The 25976-nt window shown below is 38.6% G+C and overlaps 1 protein-coding gene across 1 annotated transcript in view; it reads left to right on the top strand.

Moving 5' to 3' along the window:
• tnr (tenascin R (restrictin, janusin)) overlaps positions 1-25976 on the top strand; it is a gene marked incomplete at its 5' end in the record, with an annotated part of 342772 nt that overhangs the window by 140656 nt on the left and 176140 nt on the right. The window contains one exon of the mRNA XM_079818631.1: positions 12920-12976. The remainder of the gene's footprint in view (positions 1-12919; positions 12977-25976) is intronic.

The raw sequence follows: 25976 nt of genomic DNA, 5'->3' as shown, positions 1-25976 counted from the left end.
CAACTATCTGAACACTACATGGTAAACAAGATTATTGTGCTTGCTTTTCCTCTTTGCTGCTCACATTGATAGCATCTGTGTGCATCGGTGGTTTCCTCAGGCCATGTTTACAGCAAACGTTGCTCTGTTTTTCTAAAACAGCCTGTCTATATTAATGAGCACAATATATGCAGAAGAACCGTTCAGAATGCAGCATAAAATAAATCTGTGTCTTCCATTACAGTAGCCAAAAGAAAACTGGTCCTATTTAAACTGTCCTTTCTCATCCTGTACTGTAAAACTGAAGCTATAGTTCAGCTCTCTAAAGACCTTCCAAATGCAGTAACGGCTCAATAGAGATTCACTGAAGATTATAGGTTTTGGTTTTCTCACGGTTTCTCTTGCTGACCTGATGGAAATCTGTCTTTGCTCATCTTTTCTGTGAAAGTGCAGTGATCTTACTAACTCTGAGTAGCTCTGTTTGCATATTCTCTTAGTCAAATGTTCAGGTCAAGCATCACTTTTTGAGCAAACTCACATTTCTTTGAATGCAGACTTAAGTGATGTGTGATTGACAGTGCCATGTTTTGAGGAATAATAATATCAATATTTCTGTAGTTTAGGTAAATCATTCTGCTGCAAGGCCGTCGACGGGCCCTTCTTCAGATCTGTGAGCTATAAAAACACATGCAGTGTGATTCAAGTATATCTTTTACCATTTAATATTAAAACTTCTCACATTTGTCTAGAAAGACCTTGGAAATCCTCAGATTGGTTGCATTATCAATGCTATGTTTGAAATTGAGATTTTAATCAGTAATGTCATAAGGAGGCAACTCTTAAAGCTTCCTTTGACACGTCTCAGCTACCTAAGCATTGTTGAGCCCATGTCCAGCCTTTCATGGAGACGGTATTCCCTGTGTGGCTGTGGCTCTTTCAGCAGATCATGCGCCGCCACAAAGCACAAATGCTTCAGGAATGGTTTGAGGAGCACAACAACGAGTTTGAGGCGTTGACTTGGCCTCCAAATTCCCCAGATCTCAATCCAATCGAGCATCTGTGGGATGAGCTGAACAAACAAGTCCGATCCATGGAGGCTCCGCCTCACAACTTACAGGACTTAAAGGATATTCTGCTAACATATTGGTGCCAGACACCACAGCACACTTTCAGGGGTCTAGAGGAGTCCATGCCTCGATGGGTCAGGGCTGTTTTGGACCAACACAATATTAGGGACATTAGGGTCATAATGTTATGCCTGGTCAATGTATATACACACACACACACACTCACACTGATCAGGCTTAATCATTTTTAATTGAGAAAATACACAAAATACATGTGAAACTGGACATTCAGCCAATAGTGTCGCTATAGTGAAAATGACCTGCAAAGTGCTCGTTTTGTTTCTTGGCTAAAACGGATCTATTTTGTTCTGTATATTTAGTTTTAGCCTAGAAACAAGAGCACTTTGCAGGTAATTTTCTCTACAATTGATAACTTAGACGCAAGATATGCAGGTTGCTTTAGTATAAAACGAGTCCTTACTGTAACACAAGCAATATACGCAGACAGAGAGGTGGACGACAGCACATATCAGAATCAGGTTTACCAGAAAGCAGTATAATAAAATTGTATATAAATCAAAAATACAACATGTCTGTATATACACGAGTTGTCTAAATTTACAGAGTTGTGTCACGCATTTCATGTAGAAGTGGTCTAGGTTATTAATTATCTGCATAATAACGAATCCTGAGTGCCTGATATACTCTAGTTAAACATTATGATGTGCATTAGCATAAGGGAATGAATATCAGATGTGGTGTGTGCTGAGTTCAGAGAGACTGTATTCAGATTCTCTGATGCGTGATGGAAGAGGGTTTCTGACCTCTTTAGACAAATAAAGCCGATGCTGGATTACCCACAAGGCATAAAAGTGCTTTTAATAAGATACTGCAAACCCACATTATTGTCAGACTCCCAGGACCTTTACTCTTTTGATAGAGGCTTCTCCAATGGAAGAACAGAATACGCGTGAGGATTGCTCTGCTCTTATGTCACTCTCATCAGAATGCAAAGAACATTCTGGTCAAAAATGTCTTTCTACTTTTCAGGTGTTAAGTTTAAAAATCCCTTTGGCTTTCACCAGGTGAAGGCTGATGCTTATTGTATAGGCTGCTATTTTTACTCAGCAATTCAGAAAAACTAAGATAAACGCACTCAGGAAAGATCCTGAGGCCTTAGTGAAAAAGTAAAATGCAGGCCACCATCTTAGGATGAAAGCTCTTTTCAACCTGGTCGGCTTTTTCTTCCACGCTAAACCAAGCGGCAACCTTGAATCCAATACGGAAGTGACTAAAACTGCAGTTCATCGAGTGGCCACTAGAGAGCGGCTCTAGCCTGACATTGTCATACTCAGTTGTAGTCAGAATATGAGTCTGATTCTGCTCCATTGGGCTGTGATTATGGGGCGTGTTTCAACCCAACCAGGAAAGACCTCAATTGGATAGACCTACAACCAATCAGAGCAACGGAGCGACGCATAACGTTAGTTGTCAAATGTCAACAGAACTCCACTGCGCTGGGTTGCCAAAGCCGCGGGTTGAAGCGACCCCAAATATGTGATATACAGACCCAGGAATGCGAATTTTAGCAGACAAACCTTCCAAAATAACACATATTTTACACCCCAAACGCCATTTTTTTCTGGAGAACCCCCTCGGAAAGCTATTGGGCTTGTTTTGGGCTAGTTTTGAGTAGCAATTGGGCGGGTTTTGTTGTAAAAACTTGGCAACCCTGTCTGCACGCACGCTGGAATAAGTAACGTTAGAAGAAAAATATGAGTGTAAACGATCTTTACCAGTGTTGTAAAAACAAATGTAAGGATACACAGAGTAATTTACCAACACCATCATCATTTCTGAGAGAAATAGTAAAGGTGAACGAATATACGAACAAGTTCTCCGTTTAGGATTTGAACAAATTCAACCCAAGCGCTCTTTGGTGATGTGGATGATGATGTGACTGTTGATCATCTGTCCATCATCGTCTAAAGCCCGCCCTGATGATTTCATTGGTCCGAACAGCTTCTGTTCGGGCATAATTACTCCTCTACGGATCAAGTCCAGACCGAACTGCCCGAGCTCAAATGTTATGGGCTGGGCTAAGTTCAGCTGGCATCCAGGCTAGACCGGCTCCAGAAGGAGCAGAATCTCATTTACCCCAAATTCAGCAGAATGAACCGGTGCTAGTTCAGAGCCAGTGCTAGTGCCAGTTCGGAGTTGGTTCAACTGACGAGCCTTCTAAGAACCGGTTTGCCTTTCCACGGCTAGAGAGCCGCCACAGAGCCAGTCTTACATCACTGTATACGTCTCATCTTTCTCATATTTTCTTCAAAAATACGTTTTGCAAAAGAAAAATAAAGTATTGAGAGAAGAAAATACGTTTTGCAAAAGAAAAATAAAGTATTGAGAGAAGAAAATAAGTTTTGCAAAAGGGAAATGAAGTGGTTTCATTTGCAACGCAACTTTTATTTCTGTGTGAGTGTGCGATACTGTTTCCCCTTTGCGCTTCACTTTTCTGTGCGTGTCACTTTCTGGCACTGTTTTGACATTTATCAAAAAACTGGGCGTGTCCAGCTGACATGGTCCCGCCCCCCTCCGTGTGACATCATCTCCTCGAGACGCACCATGGCTGAGAGGCTTGCGGGTGGACCGTTTCCTTATACTCACACTTTTATTAGCATTAAAACGGGCGTGGTTTTATTTTGTTACGACTAAATGTGTATTTTTTTTTCTCAATACTTAATTTTTCTTTTGCAATTCTTTATTTTTGTTTGCAAAACTTTTTTTTCTTTTGCGATACTTTATTCTTTTGCAAATCTATGCAGCGTTATTTTGACTCCATAAACAAGCCTTCCGTCAACAATGGCGACCGTTGCGTCACTATTGATGCTCATGGCGTTACGATCCTACATCGGCATCAAAACACAGCAAATCCAATGCATTCATGCAGCTCGCTTTGATTTGTATAGACGGAGATTACAATCGAGCCGCTGTTAGCTCCATTAGCTGCTATTTCTAAAATGGCGGTCAGAAGTGTGTGTTGGTCTTGTTGGTCACGGTGACCACAGCCCCTGACGCAAGCGGATCTTACTTCTACACCAGCAGTGATTTGGTGCTGCTTAAGAACCACTTCTCCTGGTTCAGACCTGGTGCTTTGGGTGTGGAAAGAACCGATTTGAAACTTGGCTCTGGCTCCGAGCCAGCACCAGCACCAGCACCAGCACTGCCTCTGTGGAAAAGGGGTAATTGAGCTCATGTTAAAATGGTCAACTTTACAGCAGAAGAACACATGTTTGCAGTCTGGGACAAACTGTGCTTTTGGTCTGTACGGCTAATGTTGCCCTTCATGACGAGTGTGAGGGGGGAATTATTTTATAACTCATTCGTTTACATTATATAAAGCCTTAAAGTTCTGCATAATTAAGGGCGTGGCCACTTTGAGTGACAGGTGGATTGCCGTTTGTCTGCTGTCTGTTAGTCATCAGCTTAGCTCCGCCCACGTCCCGCCTCTTTGCCCATTGTCAGTTATCCGGGAGATATCGAGTCAGAATGACCAAACTCAGTGTATTTACTAGTTGCCATATCAACATTATTTAAAGAAAAAATAGCAACAAAATTAAAAAATCTCTGGAAGATATCACTGAACATGTATTTGACCATAGCTAAAGTTAATTTCTTACTTAGGTTTAGTTTTCATCTCTGTTTTTTGTGTTTATTTAAAATAAGCCAAATCTGATATTATTGTAATCTTCTATCTGTTATTTATCAGATGTTGTTTAATGCTGATCTAACAGCAGAAGACACGATTAATCCCAGTTGAGCAGATGCGTTAACACTGCGTTACAATGAGAAATACGCTATTATATTCTATACTTTTATGAATTATTGTGAGAAACCATGTGAAAAGGGTGAATAATGACTGAGAGTTAATGTTCAGAAATTATTAATTATTATTATGTTTTGAACTGCTGTATTTAGCGATGTGTTTGTAGTCAAACTCAAAAATGCTTATATTTTTAATGATTAAAAAATGCCATTATTTTATTTTAAAAAGTTAATAATTGTATTTTGTTGACAAAATATTTTAGTTTGTCTTGTATATTTTTTTGATTATATCAGGTCACATTTTAATCTGTCATTTGGTCATGTTATAATGAACTCCACCTATGGGGCATGTTGTCACATTTCACTTCCATTCTTTCAGGGTAAATCAAGAAAAAAGTAAACACTGAAACAAAACCACATCATTGTTCTAGACATGTGTGCAATTAATGTGGGAAACAATAAATACTCTGAACCCCAAGTGGATTTACACAAACTGAGAAAGTCAAAAAGCGTTAGATTGTGCCCCGCTCTCCCTTATATATAATGCGTGACTTTTAATTATAAACCAGCTGGAAATACAGCAGGACTCTTATTTTGAAATGCCTCACTATTGCAGTTCAGATGAGGAGATCAAACATGCCCAACCGTCTAAAACATAATGACCATATGAACATGGTACAGTAAACACTGTGATTATTTCTCTAAATTTTTCTAAATTTTTCAACTAAATATCGAAATAAATCTTATTATTAAACTAAATTAACCATATCAGCCATGGATATGGAGAAGCCAATTCTTTCTCGTTCAATATGAAACCCCATTTTAACAAGGAATTGCCCATTAATGAGAAATATCCGCTGAATATTACCCACTGTCCTACCACAGGGAACATATTCCTTACTCACAGTCTGTAACTGGTGAATGAAATTCATTATCACGAGTGTCGATCATAAAAACCCAAGCCATGAAACTAATATTAATTAAAATGTGACAGGTTTTAAATCAAAGCTCTGATGGATTCAGGCAGAACGCTGATCCCGGCACTTTTGCAGGAGACCTTTCTAACGGAGAGGGCGAGCCGATAGATTATCCAGATCACACAACGCAACAAAACACACTGTTCAACCTGTTGAGTTTCTGCTCCGATCGGTCAATTTCATTCTCATAACTTCATTATGATTTCATCATCTATATGCAGCACAGAGGACACGTCCATTAATCATTCCTAAGCGTTACACACTGACCAATCAAAGTGTGTTTGCTCTCCAAACACACTAATGCACATTTAAATGACACAGCATTGACCAATAGAAAAGAGCCCTGGCACAACTTCACTAAAATATGACTATCATTGAACCATTGAGCAACGAGAGGCTGAGATTTCACCCTTTTATCAGCACATTTAATTCCAAGACAAGCTATTTATTAAACATCATTCCATATTCCACTTATGAAAACACAAAGCCATCTTCATGAGCAGTTTAACTGTGAAACATCGAAGACGCAATACTGGATATTAATCGCTTTACTTAAACTTTACTTAATGTCCTCCAATTTGTTGAACTTAATTGCATAAAAAACTTGAATATCTTGCAAGAGACCTTATTAGTTATTGTGTAGACATGCACAGATGTCAAGATTCAGCATGCAAACATATATTTTAGATGATATGACAGCATAAGTAAACCAGTTGTTAAATTTGACAACAAACAACAGCAATTAAAAAAGCAACTGCATAATTTATTCATGGCACAATGCGTTCTGGGAGTCAGAATAGTGCTTGATAGTGAATAGAGAATACAGTACTTACTGAAATCTCAAGTTTAATTCGTCAAATACTCCGACATGAGGACACTTGTGGTATTACTCATTTTATAATCTGTCTTGTCTGTGTTCTTTAAGTGTAAACTTTGAGTAGTTTACAACTATTTCATTTGTACTGCAACTATACTACAAGTACTGATAGTTTACTAGTCAAATACTTTACAATTTCACATTTGATTCAGATTCAATTAGATGGTCCGTTTACACCCAGATGGTGCAACTTACCCACTGACTCGGATCAACTTACCCCTAACATGGGGTAAATTGAGCCACATGGACACTATTTTTATAAGAAGCCATATTTTTTTTAAACGTTTATCATAGATGTATTCCAATCATTTATAACGACAGCGAACATCCTGAAATTACTTTACTTTCATTGCACTTCTGCCTTATTTTATCTTATCCTAGAGGACATTATAAGTAAAAAATGGTGCATCTTACCCCTCTCTCCTCTATCTCATTTTGAAGAATATTACTGAATATGAAAATGCAGTAACCAGTAACTCCTCCATTGTTGCTAAGTCGTTTAGCTTTGGCTTTGTCTTGCTCAGTCGGGGACAATAAATATTCAACTATATCACTGATCAGCTCATTTCAAAATCATAATCAATGATATTACTTAATTCAATTAAGTCATAATTAAGGGATAAAATGTTGAAAATAGGATTTTAAATGTCCTCATTATTAGATAAAAAGTCAAAAATATGATTTTAAAAGTCCTCATTATTAGATAAAAAGTCAAAAATATGACATGCTAAGTCATAATTATAAGATCAAATGTTGAAAATATGATTTTAAAAGTCCTCATTATTAGATAAAAAGCAAAAAATAGGATTTTAAAAGTCATAATAGTGAGATAAAAAGTCGAAAATATCACATACTAAGTCATAATTATAAGATCAAATGTTGAAAATATGATTTTAAAAGTCCTCATTATTAGATAAAAAGTCAAAAATATGATTTTAAAAGTCATAATAGTGAGATAAAAAGTCGAAAATATCACATACTAAGTCATAATTATAAGATCAAATGTTGAAAATATGATTTTAAAAGTCCTCATTATTAGATAAAAAGCAAAAAATATGACATGCTAAGTCATTGTGAGATGAACAGATGAAATTATGACTTCAAAAATTCTGAGATAAAAAATTCTAAATTTTGGATTTAAGGTGAAAATTATGACTGAAGTCCTAATTATGAGATAAAAAGCTGAAATTAGATTTAAAAAGTCTAAATTCTGACCCAAACACACACTAAGACATTTAAGAAATGAAATCATGCTTTTAATTTTTTGATTCACACTTATAATAATAATATTTACATTATTGTTTTCATTTTGTGCAATATATTTTTTGACATGTGTTTTTACATTTTGAAATCAGTTTTTACAACAGAAATGAATCAATCAAAAACGGACTTTATCTTTTCATCTCAGACTAAACTCATGTCCTGTCATCAGTGAAGCTGAAGTGTGTGAAGAGAGAGATGGAGGAATAAAGGGACTGGACTACAAGTAGGATGATTAGTCGGTGCAGTTTTTAACAAGCTCCACCTACGTATTAACACCAGTAAGACAAAATGCATCCAAACGTGTTACCAAGCCTCCACCTACAATCACCTGCATGAACGGTGTGGCTCTGGAGTATGTGGAAACATAAATATCTAAACATCTGGCTGGATTCATCCCTGTCCTTCATTACACACATTAATAACCTTCAAGCAAAAGTCAAAGCTAGACTAGCCTTTCTTTATCGCAATAAAGCTTCCTTTACTCATGCAACCAAATGCACCCTTGTTAAGATGACAGTACTGACAATTTTGGACTATGACGACAATATCTACAGAATAATCCCTAAAAACCAGCCATCCGTTTTGCCACTAATGGGCAAACTTGTGAAATATTATTATGGTACAAAATGTGCAATGTCATCAGAACACAGAACGTTCCAATGTTTTATGCACCATTTACACGTGGAGCTAAAATGTAATTAAAATGTTCAAAATATAAACATTTTTGTGAATCCGAAAATGTACGCCGGAGTGTTTTACGAACGATTTAAACGAAATTAATTCTGCTCGTGTTTCATGAATGAAGCCTGTTGTGTTGCAAACAACAGAAAATATACAACATTGTTTACCGTTTGATATGCATAAACATACACAGTATGTATTTATATCGTTTGTACTTTTGGATGCCGTATGTTGTCTGAGTTTATGACTCTGTGGAAAAAAAATCAGGTTTTGTTTCCCTGCAGAAAGATAAAAAAGTGTGACAACAGTTGCAGTGACAGGTGATAAATGCTCACGCTATGGGGATCTATCTCCTGCATCAACACACTGGAAATGGGATATCTCCGAAAGATAACAGATGAACTGGTGGCATGCCATCCCTCTCTCTGTAACGGGACTGATGTGAGCGCAGGACTTCTGTCATGTTTGTGCTGAAGCCCGGGAATCATGGGAAAGCTACAGACGTTTCACAATGGCCGTCCTGTTCAAACTATTGCTCCCTCATGAATGTTTTTAATGTCTTTTCAAGAGAAAACGAATTGAAAAGCTGCTGCGAGCGAACACGGTGGATTGTAGCGCTTCACAGGTTGTAAGAAGTGATGGAAGGTGAACCGGAAAAGCTGGGCCATTGTTGGTTGTTTGGAGCATGCGCTATATTATTCATGTATTCATCTTGTGGATCCATTCTGTTGTGCCTACACAGCACTATTTGTGTTCGGAGAGCCTCCTGCGTATATATATATATATTACACCAATCCTGAACATTGTTTGCTTTTTTACTAAATATTCAAATTAATTCAGGCATTGTGTGTGTCCTTAGGGTTTATGTGCTCTGTGGTTTCCTCAGATCAATATCCATATGCATATTGGCAGAGGCGTCTTATAGGAAGTGTGCGCTTCATTTACATCTCCGTGTTAGTCTACCCTAAAGCCATCCCTGTAATGGCATCGTGCTACGGTCACAAAGAAAATTAAATACCATAATCTTGCACATTTGTTCAACCTCACTGCTGACAAGCAAAGCCAGAAATAAATTGGCTTTATTATGGGGAACAACATCTCTCCCTGAGGAAGAAACACTGAGATTGTGGCCACACTGATGAGAAAATAACTTACAAACTGTATAAATGCTGCGAGCCTATACAACCAAAGGCGTAGAATCTAGTAGGGATGCTAGTGACATGTCCCTACCAATATCCTAGCAAACATCAAACAGTTTAAATATATTTATATGCAACCACTGTTGTTGTAATTGTGGTTGCATCTTAAATGGATCATACCTACCTGAAAAGTCAAAGTAAATATGTAAGAAAACTGCTATTTTCCAGGTCATGCATTTAGCATTTAACCCCTAGGAGTCTGAGCTGTTTTGAGGCCCTTTATAAGTTTTCATATGCTCTGACATTTGTGTTTTTTTTCAGTTGCTTATAAACACATTAATGGCAAAAGTGTAATTACACTGTATTCACCGCAAACTGGGCTACCATAATATCTGAGCAACATGTATGTACATGCTTGTGTTTTTGAGAGAAAAATGTTTATGCATGGTTTTTGAGAGGAAAAAAAAACATTAAATTAAGGCCTCAAAACATACAATAGATATGTGTTCCCAAGACTTTTGACTAATGGGAGAATTGCTGATGTGAGAATCACTGAGCCTACTCATTCACATAAAACAATAAGACAGTTTTTCTTCACAAAGCCCGTATGAGAGGAGGCGTGATAGCTAATGAATAATGATGAGTATCACCTGAGAGGACAAAAGAACATAATAGACCGCACAATGAGCTGCATAATGAGCTGTATAATGAATGAGCTTCAGGTGTGTGACAGAGAGCAACAGGACAAAGGACATATATTATATATTATATATTGTACTTATCTAGTAAATGCATCTTGATTTAAGAATGTTTAAATATTTAGACTAGAAACAGGACACAAATTACTAAGAAGAGCATTTTTTCTACTTTTTTTGTACTATATTTTTTGTTTTTGAAAGTAGTCTCATGCAAAAAAAAATTATTAATAAATAATTCAAATTAAGATGCAATTTATACAAAACCACTTTAAAGAAAGCAATTCACTTTCTACAAAACAAAACAAAACTCCAGAATCATTTATTCAGAATGTAGTCAACAAAGGCCTATTATATTTTAAATGATCAAAAGATTTGACTACACTGAAAAAAATGCTCTTCTTATTTAGTTGAAAATTGTACTTATCTAGTAAATGCATCTTGATTTGAGAATGTTTAAATATTTAGACTAGAAACAAGACACAAATTACTAAGAAGAGCATTTTTTCTAAAAAAAATTTATGTTTTTGAACAGAAAACATGAAGTACGTGTTTAAACACACATTATGTAGACCTCTGATGTACTCTAACTCTGTTAAACTGCCTTCTTGTCATCATTACTTACCATTAACTTATACAATTTTTGTACCCGCAAAGTTCAGCACCAGATCCGACCCGTCACCCGTGATAATATCAAAACTAAATCCGCCCAGGCCCGTTAATATTTGGCCCGTTACCCGATCCGTGCCCGCGATAATTCACACACGCTAAGAGAAGACGTGCCCAGCTTATTTCACCACACAACTGATTTTTCTTTTAAAAACTCGTTGTCAACAATTTGATATACTCCACTCGCCAACTTTACTTTTACTTCATCCATAGCTACTCCTGCTCGCTCCAGCTAGGCTACGAGAGGCATCAGCAAAAGTGGCACTGTCGCAGTGGTGATGACGTGATGGGTCAGATGTCATATCGTTGTTGCGTATGTGTAATGGTAATTTAGACATACAAATATTGCACATATTTTTCATCCGCGCTACTACCCGCCCGCAAGGAGTTAATTATCCGCCCGCATCTCCGCCGGTGAATTTTAGGAATGTCACAATCCACCCGTTTTACTCTAAAGGAGAGTAACCAGGGCTTGACATGAACGTGTTTGCTCCTCAGCCACTGTGGCTAGTGGTTTTCCAAAGTTACGAGCCACTCCGCATTTTAACAGGCCACAATTTTGACATTGATAACATGGGGAAAAACTTCCATAAAGATTTTAAATATGGCAGCTAAGTGAAAATAACAGTGATAGATGTTACTTACACTAAGTGCAAAAAGCTGTAGATGCTGTTTACTAAGTGAAAATAGTGATATATAATATTTACTCCATGTAAAAGTAGCAGTTCTTTGCAATATGTGTAAATAATTAGATGCTATATATACTTTATTTTGACAGATACACACTATATGCACCCCGGTGTTGCTGTACATTAACAGGATGCAATAATAACATAGAGTGTAAATGATTATATTTATTAAAATGATTAAATGGATGCCGCCTTAATGGGACAATAAAAGCCCTCCCTACACCGACCCCTGACCCTACACAATACATGCTTTTATTATTATTAATCATTTCATAAGGCACTTTATTTCCACTTTTAGAACATTTTCTTCATTTTTATTGAGAGTAAATGCCTTTCTGATGTGATGTGTGATGGGAAAAGGGAGAAGAGCGAGCTCTGCAAAAGGCGGATTCGAACCCGGGTCGATCGCGTCAAAACCAAGATCCTGAAGCCTTACGCTACTGACTACACCACTGAAGATGTGGAAATATAGCGTCTCTTTATCTTGTTTGGCCCAAGCAGGCATTGTTAGACGGAGCTAGTGTGAATAGCACTTGCCAACAAGGCACACAATTTGCACTCTGTTTTAATATTATCTCATGATTTGGCAGGTTTATTAGGCTGCTGTCACTTTAAGAGCTGACGCACGGATCCATTACACTGTTACACGTGTTTTCTTTCTCTACTGTATGCGTTCACTTAAAAAGTTATTGTAGAACCACTGTAGTGAGATGGACTTTGTAGTCTTTAGTGTCTTTTAAGGGTCTTGAGAGTGTAAAGTTGAGCCAATGGAGGCCTTTTAGAGCATCAGATTTACACTAAAATATCTTCATTTGTGTCTGAAGATGAACGGAGGTCTGACGGAACGACATGAGGGGAAGTCATTAATGACAGAATTTTCATTTTTGGGTGAACTAACCCTTTAATGTCAAGCCCTGATGGTAACCCACACTCAGAATGTGCCCTCTGCATTTAACACACACACACACACACACACACACACACACACACATTAGCAGCAGTGAGTAATCAGGGTTATGTTATGTATGGCTCATTGCTGCACTTCCTCTTTCTTCCAGGCGCAGGTTATCCTTCTGTGTGGAGAGACAGGAAGAGCACAAGCACTGGCACTTGAGGTACGATAAGACTCTGTTTGAGAGAGCGATTGTAATATATCTCTTCCAGCTGTAGTTCTCAGTGTGTGTGTGTGTGTGATAATATGCATTCACTGATTTATGAATAAGGTACGGTCTATGAGTAATGCCAATTTAAACACAGCTTCCTATAATGTCCTCCTCTCTCTCTTCTTATAGTGTTCTTTAACAGTTCTCACTTGCATGTCAAGGTATGGCGTGTGAATGTCCCACTCCTCTCTTAAAGCCCATTCTGAGTCTCTGCTGAGAAAGAGGAAATGTTTGTTCCTAATTAAAGGGATAGTCAATGTTAGTCATTCTCCTGTTGCGTCATAGTTTCTTTCTTCTGTTGAACACAATACATGTGTGTGTACTGTGTATTATTATTATGCATATTTAAATACATTCACATGCATGTATATATTTAGGAAAAAATGTATATTTATATATACGATAAATTATATAAATATATATTCAGTATATACATGCAAATATTTCTTAAACATATACATGAAGGAGTAATAATTATACACAGTACACACACATATATTATGTAAACACAAACTTTTATTTTGTCGATTTATTGATTTCCCAGCACTAGTTTTAAAGAATATTAGTAACCAGACAGTAGCCATTGGCCATAGTATATTCAGGGTTCCCACAGGTCCTTGAAAAAGTTTATGAATCTGGAAATAAATAATAATAATTCAAGGCCCTGGAGAGTTTTTGAGAATAAACACACATAGATCAGGTCCTTGAAAGTGTGTGAATGTATTTTGCACATACTCATATTATTCCCTCTGGTCCGCTAATGTGTTATATCTCTGTAACTCTTCGTGGCCGATCATTCTAGTGTTGTAGTACTCGAGACTGGTCTTAAGACCATTTTTTAAATGTCTTTTCTCGATCTCGACAAAATGTCATGTTAAATTGTTGAATAAACTTTAAAAGCTGAATTTGTCATACAAAACATAAGTTCAGTGCAGATGCAATCAATAACTTATTTCTACTTCTAAGGATTGTGTCAAAAATGACACCAAAATGAATACAAACGCTCACAAAATTCAAGTTATTGCTGCAAAAAAACTTTTGTATGAGATGTGGATTTTTATATTATAACGTGATATAATTAAGCAATATCACAAGAGCAAGAGAGCCGTTTTCACAAATTTGAGCATGACTGCAAACATTATATTGCTTTTTCAAACATTAAATAAAAATATATATTTTTATGCATTTGTAATTTACCAATTCAGATGCATTTTCTGTACCACCACCACTGCAAAGATTTTGTTGTTAATGATTTCACTTGATTGGTAACAGCTCTATATAGTGTCTTATTCTAATTATGCTTATTGATTAAAAATAAGTCATTTTTCAGGCAGTAATGTGGATGTTTATGAATTTATGGAGTGCTGGTCTGGTCCTGGTCTTGTCTTGGTCTTGGATTAGGTGGTCATCACTACAACACTAAATCATACTAGCGTGCTTGATTTACACTAGTTACGCTCATTTACGTGTTGCGTTAAGTGTGTCCAGCGTGAGGTCTTTGTGTTGTGTGTTGCCATGACGTTCACACACACACACACACACACACACACACACACACACACACACACACACACACACACACACACACACACACACACACACACACACACACACACACACACACACACACACACACACACACACACACACACACACACACAAACACACACACACACACACACACACACACACACACTAAACTACTACAATGGTACCTCAGCGTTTCAGAGCTTACACCGGACACACACGTGTTCAGTCAATGACTGGATATTGTGCTCAATAAACATAAAACATTTGTGATAACCTGATGTTTGATTTAATGTAATGTTGAATTGCTCTGCTTGTTAAGATAATGTAAACCCATGAGGCAAGAAAAACTCAAAAGCATATTCATAAATCTAAAAACTTCTGGTGACATGAGCCTTAGCTCTTTTCAATCAAATCCATGCAAAGGTGAATATCAGATCATTGTAGAATACAGTACAGGATGTGCCGAATCTTCTTCAGATCTGTGCAAAACAGAAATACGACAGAACAGATCTGTGTCAAATGGAGAAATAAATGCAAAAAAATGCTTTTGTTTGACACATGAAAACTGCAACATTGTCTCTCACAACATAACACGATGTGACCTCGCTCTCACTTGAGTGTGTCCCACATGAAGTCCTTGAATCTGAGGGTATTGGACCTGGAAAGTCCTTGAAGTTGAAGTTGACCAATGTGTGTGAACCCTGTATTTGTTTTCCTGCTATGGAAGTCAACGGCTACCGTCAACTGTTTGATTCTCAACAATCTTTAAAGGGATGCCTGGTGTTAAGACTTGTATGGCTTAATATAACATAAATGATGCTTCTTACTAAAATATGTAGAAAACCCATGAAAGATCCACGTTAAAAAAATCTATTAGTACATATTTTTACAATGGATGGCGCCATTTTGTTTCCGTTCAATGGGCGCGCGTGCCGATCTGTTGGTATGCAAGTTTGTGTGCACGTATGTTTGAGTGTGTTTTAAATGCAATTACAAAGCATTTGATTGGTTTTGTTTATCTCTGAAACATGTTTCGAGTTGTGTTGTGGTAAGAATTGCTGCGGGTAGCACCAGTTGATCGCCGAGTGCAACCACCGTCATCGACCTAGAACGCAAACAAAATGGCGCCGCCCATTGTACAAATATATAATGGATTTTTTAAATAACATGGATCTTTCATGGGTTTTCTACTACATATTTCAATAAGATACATAATTTATGTTATATTAAGTCTTAAGACCAGGGATCCCTTTAAAATACACTCTAAAAAAAAAAGGTTCTATATGGCACCAAAAATGGTTTTTGGCTCGTAATCATAGGGGAACCTTTTTTAGTGCTATATAGCACCAATTTTGGTGTTTCAGTGGTTCTTCAGAGGTGCTACATAGCACCTTAGTCAAAGAACCGGTGAAGAACCTCTGAAGAACCACTGAAGCACCAAAATTGGTGCTATATAGCACTAAAAAGGTTCCCCTATAATTACAAGCCAAGAACCATTTTTGGTGCAATATAGAACCTTTTTTTTTAGAGTGTATCTTCTGTGTTCAACAGAATAAATAAACTCATACGGGTACAACTTGAGAGTGAGAAAGTGATAGCAAAATGTTCATTTTTGGGTGAGCTATCCCTTTAAATGTCCTTTGTTTCTATCCCTGGTGGACCATGAGCTCATTATCACACATTGCATGCGCAGTCCAGGACTCAGCGTTTACTTTTGCGAGGCTTGCGACTGATTGAAATGTTCAGGGAGATGCCACGGTTTATTTCTCTCAATAGTAAATGAGGATTTCGGTGTGTGTCTCAGTGACTGGGTCCCCTGGGGAGGAGGCGGCTTGGTATTTTTAACATCTTAATGAAACGCTGAGAGGGCTCCTAATTGCGGCGCGAGTGGGTTGGGAAGAATAGAGGTGAAGTGACAGCGCTGGAAGCCTTTGATCTGAGCACTCGAATCAATGGGGATTAGTGTCCTTTAGCTCTGTGCGGCGTGATGCCTTTGACAGCCCCATGACTCTCATATTAATCAGCCATTAGCATGGCTTGAATTAAGGGAGATACCAGCTCACAGATCTCTGTGGATAAGAGTGCACTTTAGGGTGACACTGATAACTCGTGGTTGCCTGCGGTTGTCGATCTGTGAGTCAGTTTGAGAAGAATAGTGTCTTTAATCTATAGAGTCCTAAATGAAGCGTGGCAGGAGCATGTTTGTTTTATTACGCTGATCGCAATAGAGAGATATATGATCAATAATCGACCCTTGCAACCCTCACCCAGAGTCAACACTGGATGTTTGGCATATTGTGTGTGTGTGTGTGTGTGTGTGTGTGTGTGTGTGTGTGTGTGTGTGTGTGTGTGTGTGTGTGTGTGTGTGTGTGTGTGTGTGTGTGTGTGTGTGTGTGAACTTCAGTTCTTAACTTCAGCAAAACTGATCAAATGAACACGGCAAAACTGATCAAATGAACACGACAAAACTGATCAAATGAACACGACAAAACTGATCAAATGAACACGACAAAACTGATCAAATGAACACGACAAAACTGATCAAATGAACACGACAAAACTGATCAAATGAACACGGCAAAACTGATCAAATGAACACGGCAAAACTGATCAAATGAACACGACAAAACTGATCAAATGAACACGACAAAACTGATCAAATGAACACGACAAAACTGATCAAATGAACACGGCAAAACTGATCAAATGAACACGACAAAACTGATCAAATGAACACGACAAAACTGATCAAATGAACACGGCAAAACTGTTCAAATGAACACGGCAAAACTGATCAAATGAACACGACAAAACTGATCAAATGAACACGGCAAAACTGATCAAATGAACACGACAAAACTGATCAAATGAACACGACAAAACTGATCAAATGAACACGACAAAACTGATCAAATGAACACGACAAAACTGATCAAATGAACACGACAAAACTGATCAAATGAACACGGCAAAACTGTTCAAATGAACACGACAAAACTGATCAAATGAACACGACAAAACTGATCAAATGAACACGACAAAACTGATCAAATGAACACGGCAAAACTGTTCAAATGAACACGGCAAAACTGTTCAAATGAACACGGCAAAACTGATCAAATGAACACAACAAAACTGATCAAATGAACACGACAAAACTGATCAAATGAACACGACAAAACTGATCAAATGAACACGACAAAACTGATCAAATGAACAAGACAAAACTGATCAAATGAACACAACAAAACTGATCAAATGAACACGACAAAACTGATCAAATGAACAAGACAAAACTGATCAAATGAACACGACAAAACTGATCAAATGAACACGACAAAACTGATCAAATGAACAAGACAAAACTGATCAAATGAACACAACAAAACTGATCAAATGAACACGGCAAAACTGTTCAAATGAACACGACAAAACTGATCAAATGAACACGGCAAAACTGATCAAATGAACACAACAAAACTGATCAAATGAACACGACAAAACTGATCAAATGAACACGACAAAACTGATCAAATGAACACGACAAAACTGATCAAATGAACACGACAAAACTGATCAAATGAACACGGCAAAACTGATCAAATGAACACGACAAAACTGATCAAATGAACACGACAAAACTGATCAAATGAACACGGCAAAACTGATCAAATGAACACGACAAAACTGATCAAATGAACACGACAAAACTGATCAAATGAACACGGCAAAACTGTTCAAATGAACACGGCAAAACTGATCAAATGAACACGACAAAACTGATCAAATGAACACGACAAAACTGATCAAATGAACACGGCAAAACTGATCAAATGAACACGACAAAACTGATCAAATGAACACGGCTAAACTGTTCAAATGAACACGACAAAACTGATCAAATGAACACGGCAAAACTGATCAAATGAACACGACAAAACTGTTCAAATGAACACGGCAAAACTGATCAAATGAACACGGCAAAACTGTTCAAATGAACACGGCAAAACTGATCAAATGAACACGACAAAACTGATCAAATGAACACGACAAAACTGATCAAATGAACACGGCAAAACTGTTCAAATGAACACGGCAAAACTGATCAAATGAACACGACAAAACTGATCAAATGAACACGGCAAAACTGTTCAAATGAACACGGCAAAACTGATCAAATGAACACGACAAAACTGATCAAATGAACACGGCAAAACTGTTCAAATGAACACGACAAAACTGATCAAATGAACACGACAAAACTGATCAAATGAACACGACAAAACTGATCAAATGAACACGACAAAACTGATCAAATGAACACGACAAAACTGATCAAATGAACAAGACAAAACTGATCAAATGAACACGACAAAACTGATCAAATGAACACGGCAAAACTGATCAAATGAACACGGCAAAACTGATCAAATGAACACGGCAAAACTGATCAAATGAACGCGGCAAAACTGATCAAATGAACACGACAAAACTGATCAAATGAACACGGCAAAACTGATCAAATGAACACGACAAAACTGATCAAATGAACACGGCAAAACTGATCAAATGAACACGACAAAACTGATCAAATGAACACGACAAAACTGATCAAATGAACACGGCAAAACTGATCAAATGAACACGGCAAAAAATCGACCAAACAGAATTTTGGTCTGGCCAGAACGTGTCGACTAATAATCGACTAATCGACTGGGAGATTACAGCCCTACTTCGCAGAATACAATCTCCAACCGTTTCCGCCACCATAATCTTTTTTTCTTTTTCTCATTTTTGCTGCAAATCAGTGCACATACAATTTTGATTTACAAGCTTTCTGCAGTCTATCATTTGAACAATTCCAGTCTGACGCACACGCGTGATCTCACGTTGTTTCCTTGTCATTTCTGGCGTGTGTTTGGTTGTGAAACGTAGTTTGCGGACGGGACAGATCGGTCGGCGATTCTTCCTCGTGTACAGTAATGCAGTGTGAAAAGAGCAGTGATCTGACCGGGTTGAAAACCGTGCAGTCTGAACTCGGCATAAGCATTTATTTAGTCTTTATGAGTGAATATTGAGTCAAGTAACTCGCCGAGTTCTGAACCACATTGTACCAAAGGCTTATTACTCTTACTAGCCTATAAACCTTTTCATGGCAGAAATATTTAGAGTATTTAGCATGTTCTGAATTCAGCATCTGTCTGAGCGGATTCCTAGTGAAATAACCCTTTTTCCCAGCAAAAATGATGAGAAATTGCTTTTTTTTTTCTCCACTCAGATTTTCAAGGGCTCACATAAAAAGACAAGTGATCTGAATTCCCCTAAATTAGAATACAGCAAGACCAACGCTGAAGCGTCTCCTCATGGATTATGTAAACATGACATAATCTATCAGTTTTCATATTGACGGCTGAGAAAGAGAGAACTGACAGCGCAGGCTCAAGAGCTTTGTAATGTTATTCAGGTGTGTGTTCGAGTTCAGGGAATGATCGAAATCACGACCTGAGAAAGAGAGATCCCTGATCAATCTGAGCCCGAGATACTTAATAATGAATGTGTGTGAGTCGCATAAACTGAGACGCATGTCTGATTTTACCCTTTAATCCATCAGCCTCTCCATATCTGGCAGCCATCCGGGAGAGTCCTGTCTTTTCCCCTTTTCTTCCATGTTTTATCTGCACTCTCATCTCTTCTGGCAGCTTACACAACCACAGCTACACATACAAAGAGTGTTTAGTTAGATCAACCACTTAACTTTGATTGACGGTGCTGAAAACAAAAGGCGTGTTCATTTTTGGACCATCATTGAGCCATTGGATTTTTAGAAGGATATGTATATCCCAAATCCACATACTCACTTTATTAATACACTGTAAACTCTAATTCGTTAGACTTACTTCAAAAAAAAGCATGCAAACCGATTGCCTTAAAAAACAACAAGTGAAATAGGAATGGCATGTTGTGCTAACAAATGCTTATTTAGTATAGTTCACTTACACAAGAGCTCTAGTAACTAAAAGAACTGTAAAGAGTACTTGATCATTTACTGTAGATTTGTGTGTGTGTGTGTGTGTGTGGGCATGTTTTTGTGAAATATCAGGACACAAATGTGTATAATGACATGGGTATTGCAAAAAGAGGGTGAAATATGAGGACGTTCCCCATGTCCTCACTTTTCAAAATGCTTATAAATCACAGAACAAGGTTTTTTTTTCACAGAAAGTGAACTGCACAGTCTCCTGTGATGGGTAGGGTCAGTGTGTGTGTGTGTGTGTGTGTGTGTGTGTGTGTGATGGGTAGGTTTAGGGGCAGGGGCAGTGTGTGTGTGTGTGTGTGTGTGTGTGTGTGTGTGTGTGTGTGTGATGGGTAGGTTTAGGGGCTGGGGCAGTGTGTGTGTGTGTGTGTGTGTGTGATGGGTAGGTTTAGGGGCAGGGGCAGTGTAAGGGGATAGAAAAAACGGTTTGTACGGTATAAAAACCATTGCACCTATGGAATGTCCTCACATTTCACAAAAACAAACATGTGTGTGTGTGTGTGTGTGTGTGCTGTTGTGCATCCATGTGTGTGTAATAAGCAGAGTGTGTGTGTTGTGCTCCTCCTAAAGGCTCATATCACTAACACACTCTTTAAATAACACACACACACTGCACTTTAGAGCAGGTGTGTGTGTGTCAGTGGTCAATGGTCAGTGTTTGCAGTTCCTCCAATAGCAGCTCCAGCAATTCTCCTGATCACACCTGGTGTTCAGATGCCCGTGGGGGAACAGATGAGCAGTGCGTTTGAGATTTAAACACTGAGGAGCTGGACGTGAACATGAGACCTGCGTCCGGCTGACACTCGCAGAACACACTCACAGAACACACTCGCAGAACACACTCACAGAACACACTCGCAGAACACACTCGTAGAACACACTCGCTCGCAGAACACACTCGCAGAACACACTCGCAGAACACACTCACAGAACAAACTCACAGAACACACTCACAGAACACACTCGCTCGCAGAACACACTCGCAGAACACACTCACAGAACACACTCGCAGAACACACTCACAGAACACACTCACAGAACACACTCGCTCGCAGAACACACTCACAGAACACACTCACAGAACACACTCACAGAACACACTCACAGAACACACTCGTAGAACACACTCACAGAACACACTCACAGAACACACTCACAGAACACACTCGCTCGCAGAACACACTCACAGAACACACTCACAGAACACACTCACAGAACACACTCACAGAACACACTCGTAGAACACACTCACAGAACACACTCACAGAACACACTCACAGAACACACTCACAGAACACACTCGCTCGCAGAACACACTCGCAGAACACACTCACAGAACACACTCGCAGAACACACTCACAGAACACACTCACAGAACACACTCACAGAACACACTCGCTCGCAGAACACACTCGCAGAACACACTCACAGAACACACTCGTAGAACACACTCGCTCGCAGAACACACTCGCAGAACACACTCGCAGAACACACTCACAGAACACACTCGCAGAACACACTCACAGAACACACTCACAGAACACACTCACAGAACACACTCACAGAACACACTCACAGAACACACTCGCTCGCAGAACACACTCACAGAACACACTCGCAGAACACACTCACAGAACACACTCGCAGAACACACTCACAGAACACACTCACAGAACACACTCACAGAACACACTCGCTCGCAGAACACACTCGCAGAACACACTCACAGAACACACTCGTAGAACACACTCGCTCGCAGAACACACTCGCAGAACACACTCGCAGAACACACTCACAGAACACACTCGCAGAACACACTCACAGAACACACTCACAGAACACACTCACAGAACACACTCACAGAACACACTCACAGAACACACTCGCTCGCAGAACACACTCACAGAACACACTCGCAGAACACACTCACAGAACACACTCGCAGAACACACTCACAGAACACACTCACAGAACACACTCGCTCGCAGAACACACTCGCAGAACACACTCACAGAACACACTCGCAGAACACACTCGCAGAACACACTCGCAGAACACACTCACAGAACACACTCGCAGAACACACTCGCAGAACACACTCGCAGAACACACTCGCTCGCAGAACACACTCACAGAACACACTCGCTCGCAGAACACGCTCACAGAGCACACTCGCAGAACACACTCGCAGAACACACTCGCAGAACACACTCGCAGAACACACTCGCAGAACACACTCGCAGAACACACTCGCAGAACACACTCGCTCGCAGAATACACTCACAGAACACACTCACAGAACACACTCGCTCGCAGAACACACTCACAGAGCACACTCGCTCGCAGAACACGCTCACAGAGCACACTCGCAGAACACACTCGCAGAACACACTCGCAGAACACACTCGCTCGCAGAACACACTCACAGAATACACTCACAGAACACACTCACAGAACACACTCGCTCGCAGAACACACTCACAGAACACACTCGCTCGCAGAACACGCTCACAGAGCACACTCGCAGAATACACTCACAGAACACACTCACAGAACACACTCGCTCGCAGAACACACTCACAGAACACACTCGCTCGCAGAACACGCTCACAGAGCACACTCGCAGAACACACTCGCAGAACACACTCGCAGAACACACTCGCTCGCAGAACACACTCACAGAACACACTCGCTCGCAGAACACACTCACAGAACACACTCACAGAACACACTCGCTCGCAGAACACACTCACAGAACACACTCGCTCGCAGAACACGCTCACAGAGCACACTCGCAGAACACACTCGCAGAACACACTCGCAGAACATACTCACAGAACACACTCACAGAACACGCTCACAGAGCACACTCGCAGAACACACTCGCAGAACACACTCGCAGAACACACTCACAGAACACACTCACAGAACACACTCACAGAACACACTCGCAGAACACACTCGCAGAACACACTCACAGAACACACTCGCAGAACACACTCACAGAACACACTCGCAGAACACACTCGCAGAACACACTTGCAGAACACACTCGCGCGTACTTTACTATAACTGTCATATTAGGAACAAATATGTAGTTTAAATAAAATAACTTCTTTGAGTCTCTCTTTTGAGTTATCTCTTTCTTTAAAATCCTGTCAAATATGGATATCTCGATGCACTACACTACTTAAATATATTGTAAAAATATACATAAATATACTGGATATGGTTTCCTCTGGCCTTATATAAAGATCAGATCTAATGTACAGTAGCAGGGTTGCAAATACTGTATGTCATATTGGTTATAATCTGATATTAAGCACAAAAAAGAAGGAAAAAAAATCACCCCTGAACTTCAAATAATGTAAATATGACAAAGCAGTGCTACATGTATAAGATATGCTTATTATTAGATGTGATTGGATGTCAGTGATCGAGTTAATGTTGACCTCTCCGTAACTTTCCTCTGTTTCTGATACTCTATCTTCGAACAGAGACGTTTCTGTCTGTTATGAAAACCCAACAATGACTGTCATGTTGGGGGAGTAAAAGAAATAGAGGGTTGAGATAGAAAAAGATGAAAGGAAAATATCCCTCCGAGCGGATGGCAGAGAATAGCTCTTTCTCTTTCAGAGAGGGATGCACTTAAAGGGAAATGGTGCTTTCTGTCAAACACAGGCCCTGATAAATGATGAGATTCACTGACACACACCAGAGAGAGAAACATTGTGTTAAATGGAGAGCTCGAGCACTCGGCCTTCTGATACAGCTCAAACCTTATTAAACATCCATTCATATCTGGCTAAACTACACATGATCAGTATTTCAGTGATGCAGTGGAAATAAGGTCTGACCCAGACTAAAGCAATAATTATGGGTTGTGCTATTGGGCCAGGACTGCTGGAAATCACAATGATGAGTTTGACTCAAACCCAACTTTTGGCTTTAAAATTAACCAAAATAAAATGTGAGTGGTGCTGTCCCAGTACTCGGCTGCTACCCTACACTGCTAGCATGTTGCTAACACGATTAGCATGTTGCTAGCATAATGCTAAAACTAGGGTGAGCAAACGTCCTGTTTTCTGTGATGTCCTGGTCCTAATATAACAATTTTCTATCCATACAGAGCGGGCATACTTTAAATGTATTGAAGTTAATAAGGAATCTTTGAGTAAACTTCGAGTATCATTTGAGTATCTCATTGCCGGGCCGAGTGTCCTGGTTTTCGCTAACTAAAATATGGTCACCCTAACTTAAGAAATGGAAATGGAAAACGGGGACATTTCCTATTTGAGTGGTCAAAATATCACAAAAAAAACAAATTTGTTATTATCTATTAATTAAAAACGGGGACAATATATTTTTGAATGTTTGTTGTTGTTTGTCGTTGTTCTTGTTGTGGGCTCTCTAGATTATTATTAACTTTAATAATTATTATGATTTAGTTTGATTATTACGATTTTTGGTCTGGTTGTAATAAAATTCAGCGCACCCGCAAAAACAAAACAAAAAACAATCAAACAATCAAACAATGAAAACTGTTAATAGTAACCACTGTAAATCACAAGCCGCTCAAAACAATATAATAACGTGACTTAACAAATACACATTACAAAAATAAAACATAAATATGATATGATTAATAAAACTATTTAACAAATATAATTGTATTTAATACTTTCATTTTCACAAGTTTATACTGTATACATTACTTTTTGTTTTACTGTTTTGTTACGTTTGTGCTTGAAAATAACTTTTACAATCTTTAACTGGTCATGTTATTTTTAGGGCTGTCAAAAGATTAATCGCGATTAATCGCATCCAAAATAAAAGTTTGTGTTTACATAATATATGTGTGTGTACTCTGTTAATTATTATTTATATATAAATACACACACATTCATGTATATATTTAAGAAAGAAAATATAATTTTTATATATAAAACATTTATATTTATATATATTATAGATTATATAAATGTATATACAGTCTATACATGCAAATATTTCTTAAATATATACATGCTTGTGTGTGTATTTATATATAAATAATAATTAACATAGTACACACACATATATTATGTAAACACAAACTTTTATTTTGGATGTGATTAATCGCGATTAATCTTTTGACAGCCCTAGTTATTTTGCATTTTTAGGCTTATTTTACGCATGCGTTTGAGTATGTGTATTCTGCACATTATTTGTAGCAAGTGTAGTTGTTTTTTTCTATTTATAGTTCAGATGTGCGGTAATCATTGCGTTGTGACTGTGGAACTTTTGGGGACAAAACAATCCCGCGCCTGTTGAGGCTCTGTTATAAAGCACATGCAAACAGCATTACTTTAATTTAGCATGAATAGTTCATATGTTACTACCTTGAAC

The sequence above is a fragment of the Gobio gobio genome (genome assembly GCF_949357685.1).
Source record: "Gobio gobio genome assembly, chromosome: 6".
Taxonomy (NCBI): domain Eukaryota; kingdom Metazoa; phylum Chordata; class Actinopteri; order Cypriniformes; family Gobionidae; genus Gobio; species Gobio gobio.
The sequence above is the reverse complement of the archived record's forward strand: the minus strand, read 5'-3'. Positions and strand labels throughout refer to the sequence as shown.